Here is a 22,543-nt window from a genome sequence, read left to right on the forward strand (position 1 = left end):
CATTGGGGGAGCAGGGTCATGAATTCACACTCCTCAGGGTTGGCTTGCTGCTGAACAGCACTGGGTTATTAATCTGCAGAGGAGTCTGCCTTGGATTACTAGACCTTTTGTGGCTTCTGCAAGCACTACCACCACAGCAGATTAGTTGGAGAGGTAAGTCAGGGGCTGCTGAAGATGGCCTGGTGGCACAGAGATTTGTCTGAGAAGTGACTGAAGAATTCAAGAAGCAAGAACACTGCTGCAGTCAGGGTGAAGTTAGACAAGCAGCATGAGAGCAAAACTTCTTGTATTTTTTCAGGGCAGCACTTTCTTATTTCTAAGGCTTTGTCCTGATTTTTATCATAGGAAGTCTTTTAGACACTTGGTCAACTGGCAAGTTTATTGCCTACATGCTGTCCACAAAAAAAAGCAAGAGCTATATATTTGTTCTAGAGACATGAACATCCAACAGGGGAAGAATTTATAATACAGGCAAAGACCGATGGGCTCTGAACAACTCTTTACCTCTCTCTGTGTTGTCTTCAACAGCAACACTCAGAAGTACCAGTCAGGGAGAGCATCCAGGCCTACCCACTTTCCCTTCACACTCCCAGTATCCACAGTTTGTGTACTTAGGGTATAAGAGGGCACTCCACTCAGTCTTCTGCCTTAACATTTGCTTATGTAACTTTTGTCATTAATTTGACCAGTTTGTCTGAGGTAATAGGGTGGAAATGATGCTGGCAAGGAGACTTATTTATAAAATGTTGTGGATGTTGGGGCTATTCTCCTTCCTGATATAAAAGATGCAATTGAAATTTTATGAATTAATGCCATCATTTCTTTCTTAATGTGTAAATAAACTCAGGTTATATCTCAATGTGGGTTTAACTTACTTAGGTCACTGACACAACCTGTTTGTTTTAATGAGAAGAGTAAAATGGCCAGAAGCTAATAGAAAACTTAAGATCTGAAATTTAGTGGCTGTTTTACATTCAGATGGCAGACAATCAACTTTCAACTGCTGTCCTGGGCATTAGTGAGCTCTTCTTTTCCAGCAGACTGAAGCTCCTGGATAGCAATCTCTTGGAAGTGTGAAAGCTCAGCACTGTGGTGAAGACCAGCACCAAACTGAACAAAAAGGCCTTATAACAGTAGTCAGGCAGATTTTCTGATTTTCTGATATGATTCATAAATGATCCCTGTTCATGTGTCACTGTCCTTTTCTCTGGCACTTGGCTTCAACTCTTGTGCCAGCATCAGTCCTATGCTGTGCAACCCTCTGAAGTATTGCTGGTGATCTCAGAAGTCATGAAGAGTTTCTGTCTGTGCACAGAAGCACCATTCCTTTAGGACGGGTGCTCAGGGGACATGTGGGCAATGCCCTCCCTGCAGTATCTTGGCTCACTTCTCCAATGGTTCCCTGGGAGCTACTTTAACTCAAAAGCTGTCTCTGATGAGCCACCAAAGCGAGCAAACTTCTGCTACTAGCAACACTCCTACAACAAGCCCCACAATCTTTTCTGGAATAAAAGCTTTCACTAAAACAACAACAAACAACCATGTGTGTAGCAGCACTGAGTGTCTGATCATATGTAAAGGGAGATAGAACCCAACCCAACCAAAAAGCCCACCTCATACTGTCTACATGATAGCAATGGAAGTACCTTCAGTAGATTTCACTTCTGTTGGGGCTGCATGACTTATCAAAGATTTAGGAAAGCACATTGAGAAAAACAAGCCTGTTTCTACATAAATATCTGTTTGACAGATAGGGGATTAATATCAGGATATCACATTATCCAGGGATCACAAATCAAAAAATGTTGAAAACCACAGTTCTATGTAACCCATATTAAACCTGTGCAAAAACAGAACTGTTCCAAAAGCCCCTCTGACATCTAGGAAATAGGTGGGTGTGGGGTATAGAAACTGTCTTTGTGATGCTCTTCTATGTTGGTCTCATCAAGGCTCAGAGGGAGGAGAAGACTGAACTATGGCCATGACAGGAAGCCCTCAGGAAAGAGGATGCTCACCAAAGTATTTTAGTATGCAAGAGTGAAGCCCATGCAAGTTCATAGTAAAAGCATGACTGGTACAGTTCTTCTTCTTTCACTGTCATTGTAGGAGAAGTTCTTTGTATGGTGGATCTGTCACGTAGACACTCATTTGGAGTCTCCTCTGCCAGGGGGGCTGGACTAGATGATCTCTAGAGGTCCCTTCCTACCCCTGCAGTTCTGTGATTCTGTGATTTCCCTTCAGTATTTAATGTACAAAATTGAGAGCAATGGCATCTTCTTCTTTTGAAATACCAGCTCATCAAAAATTGCAACAAGTACTCGTTTTTCTGGTATTTTCAAAGTAATTGTGAAGTCTTTGCAAAGAACCATGACAAGCATAGCAATCATTTTTTTCTTCATCACCTGTTTCTTTTCTCACTACAAATGCTGGAAAGTCCTAGAGAGGTAACCATGCCACTTAAAAAAGAAATTTAATGAACATAAGGCCATTCATATGAATAATGTGTCTTAATATACTGCTTTTCATGCTGAATTAATTTATCCATATCTCCAGAGTATTCAATAGCTGCTCAGTTATTTTAGCACTGCATGTAGTAAGTTGTGGATACTTTATCATTGGAGAAGGGGTTAAGAAGCTTCAGTCTGAGCTAGAAGGTGTCCAGAGGATGAGGGAGAAGTAGCCAGGGAGAGCGTCTAACAGCTGTGGGCACTGCTGGTCACACACCAGCATCAGTGGTGGGGGTGGCCCTCCAGAACACCAGTCTCCTGTGATCCACACTGTGATAAGGGTCCTTGGCCAGAGTTGGATGAGTGTGCCATAAGGGGACACAAGCACACAAGGAATGCTTTCGTTCCGTGAGCATTCATTTGCTTTGGCTGCACAGTTCTCTCTTGTGCCTGCAATGTTATAGCCTGCATTGATAGATACAGATCAGCAGTTGTGTGCTCAGCACCTCTGCTTACATCTGAAATTTTTCCAGATCAACAAAGCTACACAGATCAGGCTGATAACGTCTATAGCTTAAAAACTTCCTCTTTTCAGCTCCTGCCTGTAGTAGCTGGCTGCTGGTGATTAGTCTGCTAATTAGCAAGGGTGGACCAGAAACAAAAAAAACCCAACAGCAACAACAACAAAAAAAGCTTTTAAATCAAAGGCATAACCCCCAGGCACACTATTCAGGGAACACCATATGCTAAGAGAAGCTGCTTGCCCGGGAATATGTGCATTTACATTTCACATGGCGTGCCATCTCCTGCACATTCTTTCCAAAGAGTTAAATACAGCAGAAAATTATACTTAATATTTAATAAAATTTAACTGTGAACCTCTGGCCTCACTACCACATTAAGGAAGAGACCAAGGAAAAAACACTTATGGGGGAAATTTATAGCAGCAACTTAAAATTATTGCAGACTTTCACCACCACAATGAAGTCAGACTTGGTTCCTTGGGCTTGCCCATACACAGCCACCTGGAATTATAAAGCTTCAACATAATGAGCACTGCTGCATACCCAGGGGCATCTGCTCTGCCACAAGACAATGCTGCAGTGTCACCACAACTTCCCATACTTGCAGTGGCACTGAGCTATACTATCTTTTCTTGGTTTGCATTGAATGTTGCCCTCCTAATGACTATCCTCAGGTTTTAAAATCCAAGTAAAAGAGAACAAACTTGCTCTGAAAAAGCTGCGTGCTCCATAACTCTCTTGTGAGAAGGACCCCAAATCAGACCCTGGATAAGCAGTAAAAGATGCTGCAAGCTGAAACTGTGGGAGCCAAGATAGAGCATCTTTCTTCAGTGTAGCATGTAAAGCCTCATGGGTCCATCAGGTGAATTTTAGGACGTTCCAGTTCGGTATTTCTCTCTTCAGCAGCTGACGTGCCACCTACTGAACAGACTCTAGTCTCAGACCCTCTCGTGTGTATCAGTGTTTCTTGTTATTACCGGGACTGAAGACCCTTACACGGAGATTGCTAGACATAAGAAAATAATTCACTGTCTCCTAAACAGTAACAGAGCTGGTGGTGCTGAGGGCACACACCCTGAGCACATCTCTAGCTCCAGCTGCTCTCCCTGCTTCAGGCAGACAAGATGCAAGGAGTACGTTTCCCATTAGCAAGGTACCCCTGGAGGACCACACAAGCACATTCCTCTCCATCCCCTCAAGAAAAATGCGGCCTCCAGCCTTTTACTGTGTCAGCACAAAGAGTAATTCACATGCATATGAATGCATTTGGCTAATCATAGTGTAGGGATAATTCTCTGTATATAATTACATGCTATACTAAGCAGTTAACACTGCAGGGATGTTAAGGTCTGTGCCTGCGTAGGAATGGGGATGGAAGGTTATTATACAATGTTCACAGGGCAAACGGGCAGTCTCAAGCCTGCTAGTGTATTTGGCATAGACACTGAGCTGAAATCTGTATCTAAGTTGTTGCAGCCCTGACTATAACCAAAAATAGTTGTTGCTGGGAGATTCAATTTAAACACTATCCCCTTATCTTTGTGAAAAACTTATGTCTTTGCATGGGGATCTCCATCAAACTGATACCTGAAGCTGCCTGGCTTGCTGGATTATCCAAAAACATGATCCTGAACACCAAGTTCACTCTCGCTTTTAGAAGTTTTGAGCAGCTGTATATCTCATATATGGCAAGGGATTAGCAAGTATGTCTGGAGATCAAGACATCTTGTATAGGTTAAGGGTTTTCTGGAATCTGTGAGTAAAGAAGACACATGGAGCCCTTTGAGTAGAAATAAAGCTAAATAAACATCAAAACAGAATTTTTCCAACTGAAACAAACAAACAAACAAACAAATTCAAGAGAAATACCTTCCAAATTTGAACAGAAGTTGAAAAAGAAAAGTAGAGCAACATCTTTGCATTAGAAGTCAAAGACAAGGGGAAAAAAAGCAACATACTCCACTCAGGATAGAAGATATAAGGAAACTCAGTGGTACTAATAATGCAGTAACAGGAAGAGAGTTCCAAGTAGACACAAAAACAGGAATAGTTTCCAAAGATCAGGAATCAGGCTAGAACGTTATGAGTTTTTAAAAAGAATGGCACCTTTACTCCTGTTTCTAAGCCTTGAGAAGATACACCAATCCTCTTTTGCTCTAAGTTATTTTTGTTCTGCTGTCATCACAGCTAGAAGCTTAATTCATACAAGTCTGAAATTCTTAAACAATTAGTTGGCTTTCCGAGAGGCAGCAAATATTAATAGACTCATGAGAAAAGCTTATAAACTGGCAAGGCTGAATCAGGAACCCCTAGCGTCAGAGCAAACCCAAACAGAGACAACAAGAATTGCTGACTGAAGCCAGGGCAAATTTCCCTATAAATCCTCTGATTCCATGTGACCTTTGGCAAATCGCTTGGTCTAGGTTTGTTCCTCTGTCTACTCAGCTGGAAAACTGGTTTGAAAACAGAAAAGAAAAAGGAGGAGCTGACGAAAAATCAGATGCTGAGTATGAGCTAAGCCCTTCCAGATAAATAAATAATTTTTAAATAATCGCGATAATATAAAATGTTCAGCATACCTCATGTTTCTCTTTCTATGTTTACTGCTGGACCTGAGCCCATTTACCCCAAGAAGATGAATATGATGACACTTGAAAGGGATCTGGTGCCAAATCAGCAGGGAGAAGCATCAATCCTTATAGGGAATACTGGACTGCCAAAGGCAACACTGTGATAACACTGGATCCCATTCAGATTTCCAATCCAGATCATTGCTGAGGCCAAGACCAAAGTTAAATGGTTTTCTCCTGTGCAGAAAGGAAAGAGAAAGCAACTGGGGGACACAGGAAAGCCCTAGAGCTTTTCTCCATAGGACTGGGCAAGCATCACAAAAAGCTCAAGGCAATATTTCCCCACATGCAGGGGCTGGTTTGGATCTTGGGATCTGATCCTGCTGTGTCTGCCAGCCAACACACAGCTTTCACTAAATCCTGCTTTGCTCCAAAACAACTTGAATAATAATAATCTTACCAACAATCATGGAAGATGCTCAACAGGGTATTTTTAGAGAAAGGTTGATTATGTGCTCCAGAAGCAATGGGGAGAAGTCTTGTCTGTGGTGGTTTGTTGGGTTTTGGGGAGTGTTGGGTTTCTTGTTCCTTTTTGTAGCTTTCACTTACTGTGGGAGTTCACTTGCTTACAAGCATTTATTTACTGCTGTTGGCAGGCTGAGTGTGCATGCAGCCTAACAGATTTATCTGTACTACTGCTGGGTGGTCACTATTCTTGTGTTGTAAGATTAATTGCAAAGACTCCTAGGGCGTTTGGTACTGGAAAGTTTAAACTATTCAAGTAAAATAATCATGCATTTTTCTCCATGACCTCATCCATCTACACTAGGAAAGCCAGGATCTGTAACAGACTGGTGGTGCAGCTCTTCAAGCAATGGGGAGAAAAGATGGCTATTGCAGCTTCAATACAATCCAAGTGCAAAGCAAAATCTCCCCTGCCTGGATGTGCCCCTGGATGAAAACAGACATCAACAATCAGTAATGCCCATTTTGACTTTTTATTGATCAAGGCAGTGTCATGTTGCCTGTGCAACAGCTCATAGAGAAGAGGAGGGGGATACCAATGCGCATGCATTGGCTTCCCAAATTGCCAGTACCCAGGACAGCTCTGGCTCCCCTGAGGGCTATGCAACTGAAGAGGGATGTTCCCATTTTTGATTAAGGTGGTAGAGGAAAAGGAGGGTGAAAAAGCAGCAAAGGACCAAAGCAGCTGTCCTTTAACTGGGACATTCCCACTTCTTTCAGGTTGGAGAGAAATCAAGGGTTTTTGTTTTTTTTAGAGACAGATGAATAGGAACGAGAGGTGACATCTCCAGCAGGCAGGAAAGGCTCCTCAGCAGATGGAAGTGATCAATACCTTTTGACTTGCTGGTTCACGAAGAGACCTGCCAGGTTTCTTCCAGGGGCTGCATGAACACATCTTTTCTTTCTCTCTGACAAACTGACCACATATTTTCTGCTGTGGGACAAGACTGCAAGCATTAACTCTTAGGGAAAGACTTGCTGAGCCTGATGAAAACTCTCAGTCCAACCAGAATTAGAATGTCTTAATTAATTACACCAGTGCATCAGAAAAGAACTGTCCAAGAGCATCCCAGGGGAATCATCTTCTTTTCCCCTTCTTTTCCACAGGGAGATAAGTCAATAAAAATGGGCTGACAAAGGACACTTTGTTCTAAGTAACAGCCAAACCCATGCAATCCAATCCTGAAAGTCTACTCCTTTTGCCACTTTGGAAATATAAGTTCAACTGATTGTGCTGTGTCTGGGACAGGCTGAACTGGAGAGAAAAAAAAAAAAAAAAAAAAAAAAAAGCTAACAAAGCGCCATCCTTTTATTTTATTTTTATTACAAAATGACTTTATTTGATAGATTCTTTCTTGAATAAGTTGCTTCTTGAAGCAATTTTAGTGGAGACTTTGAAAGAATTAAGGTTGCAGTAGCTGGCTCACAATAACCACTGAATACATAACAATATTACTGCCAGCAAAGCTGACACTTTAATGGGAAAGTTAGCCATTCCCACCACAAAAGGGGTCATTTTCTTGAAGTGCATTTGTAAACTCAGCACATGGCAAAGTTTCACTCTTCACCTTTGAGCACAGCGGTTAGTGACAAAGGAGATCTGAAGGTGGGGAAAGCAGCCCTGGGAGATCTGAACTCTATGGTCTGTTGTTGTTGTTTTGTTTTCCTTTATATTTTTTCCCCAGTAAAAGGGATAGATATTTTTCACAAGCAGAAAGTTGCCACAGCAAGGTCTTCTTGCTTCTCTCAGCAAAACTGGAGCATTTTTGTCTGTTAAAAATGTCACATTTTCACCTGGGGCAAATTCATGAGAATTTACTAAGATTTACAACAAGAAGCAAAGTTTTAATTTCCATGAATATGCCCCAGGTGAAAATGTGACATTTTTACAGAGAGGAATGCACCATTCTCTCCAGCTAGAGTATTTTCCTAACAAAATAACAGTTTGATTTTAAAAGCTGCCTTCAATTATGCTTTTTAGAGCTACAAAAGAAAAGTTTTATATGCCCATAAAACCAGCTCCTTCCCAATTCCGCTACAAACAGGAGCTTCCCAGTTGTAGGGACAGCATTAGTTTTATTGTCCTTACGTTCAGGATCTTTAATCACGGATCAAGAACGGATGGATCAGGCGCTGCACAGGGGGAGAACATATGGCTGGTCCTTGCTTCAAAGAGCCGAGCCCCTGTGGCAAGAGAAAACATCATGGGGGAGTACACGGAAAGCAGACAACATATAATCAGCAGAACATGGCCATGAAAGGATATACCACAGACCTGTGCTTTGTGCTGGGAGAGGGAGTCATTCACAAGGGATTCTGAAATCCTTAAACTGGGTCACGGTACTGGGGACAGTACTGGGGGGTGGAAGGGGGGAGGAAATCTCACTCCACTACAGTAGTTAGAAGACAAAATGTAATGCCCTTCATTTCCTATTTGTCTCGCTGTTACTCAGGTGGCAAATAGCTTATATATAAAGACGGGATTGATGTATGACAGCAGGACAGAGTGCCAGAAAGGAGAAAAGAATGCAGAAAGCAGGTGACTGTGGTTCAAAAATACAAAAACATTCTGCAGCATCATTCTGGTGTAGAGCACAAGGAGTATTGTAAGCTGTTTGACATAACCTTGGTCTACATAGGGCTGTTAAGGCCTCAGCTGGAATATTTTGTTTCATTTTAAATGACCCAAATCCTGTTCAACAAAGCCACAAAACCAATTAGAGATCAAGAAAATGTGATTTATGAAGAAAAACTGAAGGGAATAATGTTGTTTAGTGTAGAGAAGTAAACATCAAAAGGGAGACAAGAACAACCTTTAAATATGTCAAAGTTATCTGCAAATATGAAGGAATATTTCTGTTCTTCATGTCCACTGATGACAGGATGGGAAATAATGAGCCTAGGTGGTCACAAAAGAGATTTAGGATAAACATGAAAACAAAATCTAACAGTAAGGATGATTAAGCATGAGATAGATTGACTGGGGAGATTGTTATATTGTCATCATTTTTTGTTTGTTTTTGAAGGACAGCTTAGGCTAACATCTGTTGTTGACAGCTTAGGTATACAGTGATCCTAGGGTAGGGAAGTGATCAGACCCACAGGACACCATTGAGGTGCTCTGAATCACATTACCACCCCTTGCCTGCTAGGCACAAAAACCCTACAGGGCTGAGCAGAGGCATGAATGAGAAACTCCAAGAAAGGCAGGGCAAGACTATCTCTCACAGTCCCTTCAAACCTAGTTTGTAAGATTTATGGTGCTTAGAGCATAATATATCCTGTGGCATGTGTTGCAGCCAGGGGCCTTTGGCACATCCATGTGCTGAAGTTTAAAGCAGTCACCAGCAATTCTGAATGCTTCAAAGTTTGGTGCATTCCTGTAGTTTTTTGAGAATGTGCCAGGCACCCGTCCTCTGGAAGACTTTCAGACTTTTCAAAGCTTGTTCTGCTTGGGCACCCAGAAACATTCATCTTGGCAAATTCAAAGGCATCTTTGCTTTGCAGTCTTCTCCAGATTAACTTGGGGGATAATCAGCAGCCATTTAATTTAAAAATAATAATAAGATGATTGCTTTAAGAGAGAACAGAGAAGTGGGAAGTAGGAAACGTGGTTACATACATTGATGAGAACTGCAACCAGGGAGATTTGAACACAGCACAGAATTGTAATTGTAAAAAGCACACAAAGAGGAGATTCTGGAGACATGCAGAACAGCCAGGGACTTGTACTCTCCCCAGATTTGTTCCTGTGGTTTGGAGATTTGAGTCAGACCACACAGATCACAGAGAGTTTGAAATGACAAGGGAGGGAAATGGAGAGACCCGCACTGCAGCCAAGGAAACCCTAGAATTGATTCACAGTAAGTGCTTTGGTCTTACCCATCTAAAAATCCCTTTCAAGTGGAGTAGGAGGGAGAGGCTATGAATGCCACAGCATCCTGCTGCTTCAGAGGCAGTAGGTGCTGCTGCATGACTTTGGAATGGGTATGTTGGGTACTGAAGGCACAAGCAGATAAAAAGATTTCCCAGGTGCCTTCAGCTTTAATCTGTGGAATGTAGCTTATACTGCCAACAGGGCAGAAGCTATTTCACTGTTACTGGGGTATAAGCGTGCACTTGAGCTAATAACAGTGTGAGAGATATTTTGTAAGATACAGTATTTAAGCCTTATGACACCACTTCTAATCCTTTCAGTGCAGCACAAGTTTAGCTCACAGTTTTCTGCCTTGTTCTCTCTGATCAGAGAAACAAACCATGAGAATAACTAATACAGAAAAAAAAAAATCCTAGCCCATCTCTGACTTGTCCTGCTTCAAGCAGATGATACACTCAGAAGTTTTCACTGAAGATTATAGAATGATTTGAGCTGAAAAGTACCCTTAAAGCCATCTAGTCCAACTCATCTGCAATGAATGGGGACATCTATGGCTACATCAGGGTGCTCAGAGCTCCATCCAGCCTGGCCTTAAGTGTCTCCAGAGACAGGGCATCCACCATCTCTCTGGGCAACCTGTGCCAGTGCCTCACCATCCTTATTGTGAAACACTGCTTTCTTCTATTAACCTAAACCTCCCCTCTTTCAGTTTGAAACCATTTCCCCTTGTCACAACAGACCCTGCTAAACAGTCTGTCCCCTTCAAGACTCTGCCTTTCTGCCTAGCACCAGTGGAGCTTTGGTGACAGAATAACTGGAGAAACATGAACATAGGCTCCAGTGAGAGATTTTCAGAAAGAGCATCCACACAGGGGCCAGGTTTCCAACAACCAAAGCAAAGGTGTTTGTGCGGTGTGGGAAGCTGCACTGCGGATGATATCAAGTAGATTAGAAGAGAGTGAAAGAATCATCTCTGTATACACATATACTGTCTGAATTTTCTTCCAAAATTTTCAGAAGGGCAGTTCCCTACCTCTGAAGAAAATGAATAGTTACTGCAAGATGTGTGTTTCATGTTTGAGCTTTGTCCCTCCACTATATATATATATATATATATATATATATATATATACACACACATACACACACACACATATTTTTCCTTGTCTATGAAGCCATAACTTCTTTTTGGTTAATTTTTGGTTGGGAGTTGCAGATCAGAACTCAATGGAAAACAATTGCCCAGTGGAGAGGAGAAATCCCTCGAGGAAGTCTTTGCTGCCAGCTGTTCACTTCTGTGAGACTCCTGAAGGGCCTGGATAACAGCGCTAATAGCACATACGTGCACAAGGGTTACAGGGCTGACTGGAAAGAAGGCAAAAGAGAATAAACATTTTTGCAGGAAATTTTCAGAGGAAAACACCCTGAAAGCCAGGTTTCCTATGGAGACCGAGTCATTTCACCTTGAAGCAGAAACATGGTTGCTGGCCTGATCGCCATACAGCTACCAAGAACACCCACTAAGTTGTTCATGGGGCTTTGACACCACGTGCACAGGTCTATGTACTTGCTAGGCTCTTCTGAGACAGTGGAAAATATTTAATGCACAAACAAACATCTTAGAAGGACAAGTATCCTTTCCTCATTTATTTCCACATAAAGCACACTGAAAGATTTGTTCAGTGTAACTCAATTATTTCCAAGCTGCCATGTAGCTCCCAAGACCAACACTGAGCTAAGAGAGGGAAATCAAGGAATTCCTATCTGAAAACAGCCTTTCTGCACTGCTCCCAAATTCTGTGACCAAACTTAAAGCAAACACCAGTTCAGTACCTCTATGTGGGGGAAACAAAAAAAAGCATGTTTTTTGTCCTCAGGTACAACCCTCACAAAGTTTTACTGTGCTTCCTTCCCAGCTCTGGCAATTGCCTAGGGAATTAAGAGCTTGTTTTATTAAGGGGTGCTTGCTTCAGTTGGCTACAGTGATCTATTTTCAACTCCTTTTTAGCCAGGCTAAATCACTTCATGCAGTTAAAGGGAAAAAAAAAATAACAATCAAATTAGATCATATTATCAAGTGTAAGATAAAATAGTAGTGGATTTATGTATTTATTTAGAGCATTAGATCACAATGTCACCATTTGAATCAACTCCAAACACTCAAAAATTCTGTATATTTGCTTTTAAGAGCACAGTAGGGGAATTTTGAGGTAAATGCTCCAATATATGAAAGAATTTGTGAACAGCCAAGCCCATTTATTACAAGACTTGATGTGATTTCCATGGTGCGATTTGTGGCAGCCTGTGTTTCTGATTGCTACTTCCCACCACCTCATTTTCACAAAATGTGCAGGAAAGTTTTGTTCTCTAAAAAAAAATTTGTACCCTAAATAGCAAAACAACCAAGCCTTTAATAGGATTGTTGGTCTACCTTTAAGGACTTAAAGTTTTGGGACAGAGAAATATATTTTGTTGGAGCTATTGACCAGCCTTGGAGGAACGTACAAGCCCACACAACTACATTCTTCAAGCCTGAAGCAGAGTTTGTCAAAGCTCAGCTGAGGACTTTTGCTTCAAGCTTAACCTGCATGAACATCACCTCAGACTAAAACTACTAGACATGATGCCCTCCAGTTCCCTGGATATCTCACACCTTTAAAAACATTGTACAATAAAGCCCCAACTGCAAACTACTGTTGACTTTGATCAGAGAGCTGTGCTCTTGGAAGCTAATGAATCCTTATTTTGTACACTCTGATACAATGCAACAAGTATGACTAACTTGTTGAAATGTCCTCAGCCACTGGTATATCAGCTTGACACCGAGGAATACCAGCTCTGATAAGAGCTGCCTCTCCAGCAGAAACATTTAGGAAGTTGCACAGTATTGATCAATAAGTATAGATGACAGATACAATCACTTTTGATCAGTTTTCAGGACACCTAAGAAAGGCACTGGTCACAATTTAGTAACAAAAAAGGAAGAGCTTACCCCCTTTTTCAGGACCATGGCTCCCCAAAAACTTCTTAAGGAGGCAATCTCCAAGTAGAGATGCTTCCTTTATGGCTGCCAGCCCTTTAAGTGAGGGTAGGGAGGGGGGGAGTTTCACAGGTGAATTGCTTCCACCTGTGTTCTCAGGGCTGGCCGCACTCCTTCACCAGCTGCTCAATCACTGGTTCAGGCTGTGACCTCCTGGTTCCCATACATTGTGTAAAAGTCAGATTGGCCTCAGAGCTTCAGAAAACACCCTGGCAATGTTCCACTAAGGAAAATAGCTTTGCTCTGGGTGGCCATAAATGCCATGTACCACTCGATCCCCTAGTTCACCCTACTAGGCACCAAAAGGTTTGCAGCTTAGGCATCTGCTTCACCAGGGCTTATGGTCTCAGGGATGGCTGTTACTTACAGAACCTTCATATGCCTGTACCACAGGTCCGTAATTAGGAATTAGACTGTTGGAGATTGGTATCTATAATGCAGAATGGTATTTGGCTTCAACCCCTGTGTTTGACTTGCCCTCCAAAACAGCACAGCCATTTTGCTCTGCTGCTGCACCTGCGGGAAAGCTGCACAGGACATGGCCTCAGCAGTCTTCAGTTCTTTTTGCCTGCACACAGCAGACCATCACACAGTTGGTGGGATATGTAGAGACATATCTTCTTAACAACAATAGGGAAGCCTGCATTTTCACTGTTTTTCTCTTGTATACATACATTTAAAAACTAGCTATTTAACATTAAAAAAAGCAGAAAAGCTATTGCTTCAAATAGCAAAGTAGCAAATAGAGTTGTTGCAGTGGGAGAGCAGGACAGGTCTGCCTCCAGCCACAGCTCCCTCATGGAAGCCTTGATGGGACAAGGGATACCTGGTCCTAGCTGAGCAGGGAGGGGTTTCACCCGGCTGGTCTTGCACCTCACAGAGGGTCATCATTTGAATGAGGAGTCTTTAGCAAGGTGTGCCAGGTTACAGGAAGCCTGACAGCGCCAAAGCTGCCAGGGACAGTAGCCAGCACCACTATAGAATCATAGAATCATAGAATTATCCAGGTTGGAAAAGACCTTGAAGATCATCAAGTCCAACCGCAGCCTAACCAGTACCCCATCTCTAAGAAAAAAAAAAAAAAAAAAAAAAAAAAACCAACCTCTGCTAAATCATATCCCTGAGTACCACAATGCTGGGGGCCAGCCTGGTTGTTAGCCATGATTGAAAGTAAATCAGTTCATTTGCATAGAAATTACTTAGGATTATAATCAGAGACTAATAAATAAAGATTTCTGTAATTATTTGTAGACATCACAGCAACAGTTCTTCACACAACACAGTGGCCAGCACAATGGTAGTGAAGCACTGGCACAGGTTACCCAGAGAGGTGGTGAGTGCCCCATCCCTTCAGACACTCAAGGTGAAGCTGGATGGGGCTCTGAGCATCCTGATGTAACGGTAGGTGTCCCTGTTCATTGTAAGGGAATTGGATTTGATGGCCTTTAAAGGTTCTTTCCAACTTAAATCATTCTATGATTTGCCAATGCAGCCAAAAAAGGAAAAGCAGTCTCATTACTAAAAAGAGACCAGAACAATTCCTTGATCACAGAGGCGTGCTATTGTGCACACAGCATTTAACATAGCGCAGTTCAGGAAGTGTTCCAATGCACAATGAAGCAGCACTCACTTGTCCCTGTTTAAAAAGTTCAGTACGTGGATTCACAGCCTTTGGATACTCTAAAAAAAAGCTGCTCCAGCACAAAGGCACTGGAACACAGCACTGAAGTGAAGGAGAGGGGTATTTTTCTGAGAAACTTAAATCAGTCTGGGCTTTAAGGTTTCATTTCCCTCAGCAATGCTAGGCAAGAGCAGGCACAGCAAGACTACTTCAGCTTACTTTTTGTCAGTGGCTTGCAAACAGAAACTCAACAGCTTAACAGTTTAACACAGCTGGGGATATTCAGCTTCAATGACTCAATATGCCTGAAAGATGTCATAGCTGACTTGGAGGATTTTACATTTGTTCTCCCCAAAGGCTCTCTGTAGCACTATTTGGTCACTTCAGGTAATTGGCCCTGCTCAGTCTTTGCATTCAACAAAGAAAGGCCACAGATCTTCCTGTCCATGGGTGAGGGAGAGGGATTTCTGTAGTCCATTTTGGTAGTAAGTTTCATGATTCCTTTTCTAAGGAAAAGAAAGAAATAAGCATACAGCTTCTCCTGAGAGGGCCTTTCAGGCAGGGACTGATTCACAGAGATGAGCTGAGCTGGGGACAGGAAAGGAGAAAATATTACTTCAAGAGATCTGCAGTTTCTCTCTCCCTCTAACAAGTCTCTGTGCAGCTCTGGCCCCACAGCCCATGATTTGTCTCCCCTCCCCACTTCTCCTGACCTGCTGAAGCTATTCCTGCTCTTATCAGCCTTTACTTCAGAGACACTTCTGGCAGTTCATTCTGCCCTGCCTTCTCCTCTTCCTCCTGGGGTACCAGAGAACTGATGTCCCTTCCCCATCAACACCCATCCTCCCACTCTGGGCCCACAGACTTCAGCCCAAGTGAGAATTTTTTCTGTTTCAGGTTACTAAGGGAAAATCTCATTCATCTTTCCCATTTCAGTGTTCTCTGAATGCCACACAAGCATACTCGCAAAATCCTCCTCTAGGTAATCTTTCACAGTTTGGTGGGATGTTGGATGGGGAGAGTAGAAATAGATGGATGAGTAGAAAAGAGCAGCCAGGACCACTGAAGGAAGTGATGGAGGGGATGCTACCTGCTAAGCTGTGCATAAGTTTTTCCTCTTCAATTGGCCAAAGAGACATCATTCATGAAAACATCCATACTCTGCCCCACAAAAATTTTGCAGGTTTTATAATCTCCCCTCCCCCCCACCCCCCCCCAAAGATTCATGGTAATGGGGACCTCATGAGTTCAGTTTTCTATGTATCCAAGGATGGAAAACACACAGCTTCTCTGGAAACACGTTCCAAAATTCAGTTCCCCCTCTCTGTGACATTTTTTTCCTTGTATCTGATCATGTAAGGCTCTTGCAGCAATCCCTGCCTCTTGTCCTGTGCCCCTCTGGCAGCAGCATGGCTCCACAGCCTCCCATTCAATAGCCCGTACCTATAAAGAAGTTACCGAGAAGATGGTGCACTTTGGTGAAGTGCACAGCAGGAGAGAACAAGAAGCAAAGGTCTCACTCAGCAGAAGCTGGTCCCCCAGTCTACCAGAGGAGTCAAAATGTATCAGCCCAAGGCCTGGTATCACTGGAGGGTCTCTATGGGGGCTTCTCTTGCAGCACCTGGCATCCAGGGTTGTAATTATAAGGTGCGTTACAGGGGGTGGGTGCCAAAAGAACCATTGTGACCAGGGTGAGGAGAAAGGTGTGCCTGTCTCTTCATTCGGTGAGGGGCAAGATGAGCACCAAGGAGTATGGGAGCTTTGGCATCAGCGTCTAGTTGGTCCTCTCCATGACCAGAAAGCCAGGGGTCCTGCTTGTGTGAGGAAGGCCCTCAGTGCACACACCACAAGCTGCTTCATGCTATCTCATCCCCAACAGCAGGGTGAGCTCCGTTCAAGCTCCAATTTGGAGACTGGGAAGGGGAACTGTGACCATCAGCAGGGTGGGCCCCAAAAATGAGCAGCGGAAATGGACTGCAGCAAGTTCTTGTGTTGTCCCCAGGAACACTGGGCAAATGAACCACTGCCCTGGTCCTGATTTCCATCTCGTGTGGCCTCTGGTCCTTTGTTCATGTCTATCATGGAGAGGAATAAAACCCTGGAAAATTTCCTGCATCCCAGCTGTAAAAATAGAGTCGAAGTAGGACATTTTCTCCCCTACTTCAGGGTTCAGTTCTTTGTTACTGAAGCACGTCATGTAACAGTTTGCAATTAAAACCATCAACAGCATGGAAGGCCACACCACAATAGCTTTGTAGTCAATTATTTGATTTATAATTAAAGATGAAGAATTTCAGCTTGCTGACTAGAAAGTAGGACAAGTGCTTTCTGTTTTTCCTGGTTCTATAAAAAAGCTGGGAATTCAGGCTGCAGCTTCTATTGCATGTATAATTCCTCTCCTCCACCATGGGCTGTCTGGACATTGAACGGGTTAGAGCAAGGTAAATTTCTGGATGCAAACTGAAAGTATTTCCATAGCAACAATAGGAAACCCCAAAATATATAAACACCCAGTGACTGTGAAACCCTCTTAGCCACCTCTGAAGGGAAGCTGGGTAGGGTACAGAGAGCATTTCAGCACATGGATCTGGGCTTGAGCTCTCCCTTTGCATGGATTTATGAATGCTGTAGTCAGCTTACGCAGTACAGTAATTTTGCACAGTGAGTCAGCACTTCGAATCATCCCTGAAGACAGAAATTTCCAGCCTCTTTTTCACTCAAACAACAATGCTGTACTGCCCATCTCTTTCTTCCCCTTCTACCCTGAAGACAGCAAGGAAGATTCTGAAGGTGGTTCTTGTGTCAGAGTCCTCCAAAGGTCACACACAGCACATCTGCGCTTGTTTGTTCTGAAATAAAAGACAGAAAAAAGAAAAGGCCAGATCTATGTGACTGTTCCCAGTCTGATGCACCAAACTTTACATTGTTTAACCATCAAATTCTATCCATTCATGGGTCAGCCAGATCCAAATGTTGATGCACAAATGTTCAGTAAGCACATCAAGTGCATCTCTTTAGTTAGTTCTTGCAGCTTTTCACTTGGCTATCAGTTCACTCTTTACTCTTTTTGTATGTAAACTGAGGCCTGTTCCATACACCTTCTTGCACAGGTGCAGTGCATGGTGTGTTAGTGCTATCAACCAATTTCAGCTAGTAAGCAGAGCATCCTACTGACCCTATTCAATCCGCGCTGCCTTCTCTGAGAAGGAGTAACTGCATCTTGATGGCTGTCACACCTTCTTAACCACTGTGTGCAATTAGTCTTGAGGATCTTTCTAGAAAATTTCTCTAAGAAGTACTATTTCCACTGACCTGTCATATGTGTCACTTACATTTTCATCTTCTGCGGCTTTGTAAGAGGCAACTAGATATTCAGAGACACTGCTTGCATGGGCCACTCCAGGAGCCTGTGAGGGCAGACAGATCCTGTTTTTTCTGGGATTTCCGTGCTCATCTAATGAGAATGGATGTTGAACCACAGTTCACTGTGTAAGATCCCAAACATCTGTTTGTGGGAAGAGGCTTTGTGTACCCAGTCAGCTTCTAAAGCTGACTCTCATGTGAAAACAGCATGAGTTGTTTTCAAGACTTGAACACTTTTTCTACACACAAAGACTAAGGGAAGGGCCTACACCATAACTGGAACTGCAGAACGACTTCAAGTTGTGCATGGTCAAACGTTTGCATTTGTCTGAAGTATTTTTCAGATCTGGAGAATATGCTTAGCTATCTATGTAGAAAAAACTAACACTACTTTTCCTATACTCCAGCATTTCACAGAATCACAGAATTGTAGGGGTTGGAAGGGGCCTCTAGAGATCATCAAGTTCAACCTCCCTGCCAAAGCAGGTTCCCTACACCAGGTCGCACAGGTAGGCATCCAAGCGGGACTTGAATATCTCCAGAGAAGGAGACTCCACAACCCACCTGGGCAGCCTGTTCCAGTGCTCCGTCGGGTCATGAGTTGTGAATATCTGTATTTTCCATCACTTAACCATAGAATAGGGGCTTCACTCAACAATTTGTACATTAGAGCATGCATATGCCTTCTCTGCCTGTCTGCCTTCTGATAATGAAAGTGAACTGTTCTCCATAGACAGGACTACCTGTCATCAGAAGAATCTACCTGTTTGCATGTGATATTTCAGGAAAGTGAAGCAATAATATCTCCCAGGGGATTGTTTTAGCAGTCAAGTTTCAGCTTGACCAGTAACAGGTATGCCTTAGTGCAGAAAAAAGCCCTTCTCTTTTCACTTCTCTTCCCAGCATCCTAGCCTCAAGTGAAGTTTCCAAAAGCTCAGACTGTGTTGGTGTCACAGTGTTTTCACACACAGAAGAAGCAGATTCCCACCCTGAGAAGGATGTGATAACTGACGATCTTCCTGGCAGGAGTTCAAATGAAGCTCAAAGGTATTCAGCTCATGGGTCAGGTTGCAAGATGGGTAGAACAGTGACATTTAATAAATGCCAAGGAAGAAATATTCTTTTTGTGGGTCAGTAGCAATTAGCACAATAGAAGTTAACTCAGAGTATTTACAATTTTCATACAGAAAAGCAAACATGGACAAAGTGGAAAAGACCAGGTTTAATTCCTAGGAAAAGAAAATGAAAAAAAAAAATAAAAATTCCACCTGTAAAAATGTACATTTCACTTGATGCATTTTTTCCTGTTCAAGCCCCCCTTCCAAGCAGGCAGCACTGAAATTTTTTATGCTTTGTTTTCAGTATACAGGAACAAATGCACCATGACTACAAAGACCAGATGATAGAGCTCCAAACAAGACTTATGTCCGGTATTATTACTACATCCACCACAGACATCAATTGTTAAAAATAAAATTAAGGCCACTTAACCATATTTTCTTTACTTTGTCATCCTGCCATTTTTCCCAAATTAACTTTTCAGCTGCACTGAGTAGCAATTTAAGCATGAAGCAACCAACTGGGATTTTTGTGTGACTAAATGTTCTCCCCCCAGGTCTGGGAAACGTTTGCATCAGCTGTTGCCAAATCTTGCCTGCCTCCCAGCTAGTGTAAGGCCACAGCCTCTTGAAGGGGAGGGGAGACATTCCTCAGAATCCACAGAACTGGACATGAGGCAAGTTAGAGCTCTGTAGAAACCCCTTCTTCTTCCTAAACCATTGCACAGGCCTAGTTTTATATGGAATGCAGTCATTTACCTCTACAAGGATGGGCTAGATTATCTTGGAGATCTTTTCCGACCTTAATGATTCTATGAAAATGCAGGCCTGACTCAGCATGCAGAGAGAGTAGCTGCAGTTGATTGGAAAAATGCAAGGCTGATTTTTTAAGCAGTTAAGGAGGTTGCAACCTGGGTTGGAATCCAGGTCTTCTCCCTAGGCCACTCCCAGGCTTGCTCCTCTTTGTGAGAGAGGAGCATCCTTATATTTCAAGGAGAGGGCAGCAAATCTACAAATCTATCCAGTGCAAGAGTCTTCCCTACAGATGCTTTATCTCACCAGAGCTGAATTCCATTTTCTGTGACTGTAGGAAAACACCAAGTGATCATGCTGACAGGACAGCACAGGGGTGGCCACAGCTGCTTTCTATGGGCACCATTAGGGTACTGCCCTTCATAGCATCATTAAGTCTGGAAAAGACCATTATGATCACCTAGTACAACCAGTAACCCATCACACCATGCCCATCAACCATATCCCTCAGTGCTACACATTTCTTGAACACCTCCAGAGGTGATTCCACCACCTCCCTGATCTGCCTGTGCCACTGCCTCATCATTTTTTCTCAGAAGAAATTTTTTTCAAATATCCTACCTAAACCTCCCCTGGTACAACCCAAGGCCATTATATTTTATCCCATTGCTGTTATCTGGGAGAAGAGGCTGACCCTCCATCTTGCTACAGCCTCTTTCAGATCATTATAGAAAGCCTTCTGCATATGCCACTATACTCTTCCCTCACCACCTTTTGGCATTGTGGTCAGCATGCAAGAATCACTTCATATCACCAGGTGTCTGCTTCTCACCCAGCATGACCCAGCTGTCTCTCAACAAACCAGTGCTCTTGTTTCAGATCTGAGAAGCATTTTTTCTCTGAAAGTGTGCAGAATATCCAAATAAGTTCTTGTTCATAGTTGGCATCAAAACATGGTTGTCTTTTTTCCATGGGCCTTACCAGACCTCATTACAGGAGCATCATTTCTAACAGCTCAGTTGTTGGGCACTGATTGGACTAACAAGTATCAAAACAAATATGGCAACTGTTGAGATCCAACCCGTCCCACAGAGCCTTACACCTTGTTTTTTCATTATGTACATTTACTTGCTAACTTTATTTGCTTATTTGCAGGGAGTGTAAGAGCCATTAGGAGGAATTAAGAGGATCTACTGGAACTGAGAAAGAAAAGATTTAGCATTTACACAGAAGGAAGGGAGGGAGGGAGGCTTCTGCATGTTGGTTTAAGGCTTTTTAACTGGGACTGCATGTGCTCTACAGAGGACAGAAACCATTTTAAATACAGGACTGTAGACCAGACCCAAATTCATCCTGGAAACACTAGTCTCTGCCATGCACTTTTACAGCTACCACTGATGCCGCTGAATCTGCAGGCTGACTAGCCTGTTGAAATCAGGGAAGAGTTTGTGGAGAGGAGTGACATGCCTGCAGTTATCACTCTGCAGAGGTAGCAAAGGATTTAGCCTGATTACACACACCGCACCTAATCTCATGCTTCCCAGCACCTGCCTCTCACAGGGGCTCTTGTCAGATAATGAGGAGCGACACGCGGTGCAAAGTGCCGGCCCTATCTAATCGGCACTGCCATCACCACTGTCACAGAGAAGTGTCATGGGAGATGAATTTAAGCCCAACGTGTGTTTAGAAGGATTCGGAGGCTGTTTGTTGCTATTTTTATGCAGATTCTCTGACAAGAAGGCTGGAGGAGAACTGCTGAATTACTGACCATGAGATACAATTCTAGCTAATTAGTGTTACTGACCCATATTAGAAGAAGAGCGTGAGTATTTTTCCCTCGGTGATTTGAAAATGTGTCTTGCAGGCTTTATTCTGCTGTAGAGGGCTTGCTGTAGCTGCCAGACTTGGCATCTTACTGCTCGTTTTTGGTATCTGCAATTTGTTTAACCCTTTGTATGGTCTTTCCCCAAATAAGCTTTGCCTTTCTCAAGGTCAGATACAAACTCCATTTCATGGCGCTGTCTGCACTCACATGGAAAACTGAACAGAACAAAACAAATGCATGAGTGGGCAATTTTTTCCTGAAGGAATTAAGTTTCGGTTTGATGCTTCCAAAAGATTATTCTAAATGACTGTGGGAAAATGATGAAAAAATACATGTAGAGTCCTTTCATAATACTTGCACTGGGAAATAAAATGAAAGGAAAAGAGTCCCCCTGTTGTCTCTGGTTTCTTGCGTAATCCTTGGTGCTAAGGCTGTGATAGTATCTACAAACTCCTTCTTCAGCAATTGCTAATTACATTGCACCAGCCACATTTGCACAGATAACAACCTCAGACTTGGTCTTGCAGAGAAATATACTCATATTTGAATTCCTGTGCTGTGAACAACCTCCTCAACTAAAAGGATCTGCTCCCTATACAGAAAGACTGAGCTTGTGCTTGAAGTCCTGTGGTAGGACTGGAGGTTGGGATCTCTCATACTGCCTCATCCAGCTCTGCCCTACATCTGTGCAGAAACCTCCTCACAGCCTGACATTTGCAAAAGTCTACCCACACAAAAACAAATGGCACAATTTTGGCCTCAGTCTGTGAAAATTTAAGATGGAAAATCAAAAATGCTTTCACATTTATTTTTCCAGAGTCCATGAAAGGAGCATTTGACTGCTTATGGTGTTAGCATTCATTAACATTTTGGGGCACGCACAGCTTTTACTTTGTTCACAATGACTGCAATTACTGTTCAAAGGACAGAGAAGTGAATG

At 42.8% G+C, this 22,543-nt stretch overlaps 1 long non-coding RNA gene across 1 annotated transcript; it reads right to left on the reverse strand.

Annotated features, from left to right (window-relative positions):
- Positions 1-7,200: 7,200 nt before the first annotated feature.
- Positions 7,201-13,008, reverse strand: LOC140255711 (uncharacterized). Its single transcript, XR_011904530.1, has 3 exons — positions 12,936-13,008; positions 8,156-8,250; positions 7,201-7,321 (listed from the first exon to the last, which is right to left on the reverse strand). It is a non-coding gene; the product is annotated as an uncharacterized lncRNA (long non-coding RNA).
- Positions 13,009-22,543: the final 9,535 nt, after the last annotated feature.

Source organism: Excalfactoria chinensis, chromosome 1 (genome assembly GCF_039878825.1).
Source record: "Excalfactoria chinensis isolate bCotChi1 chromosome 1, bCotChi1.hap2, whole genome shotgun sequence".
NCBI classification, from domain to species: Eukaryota; Metazoa; Chordata; class Aves; order Galliformes; family Phasianidae; genus Excalfactoria; species Excalfactoria chinensis.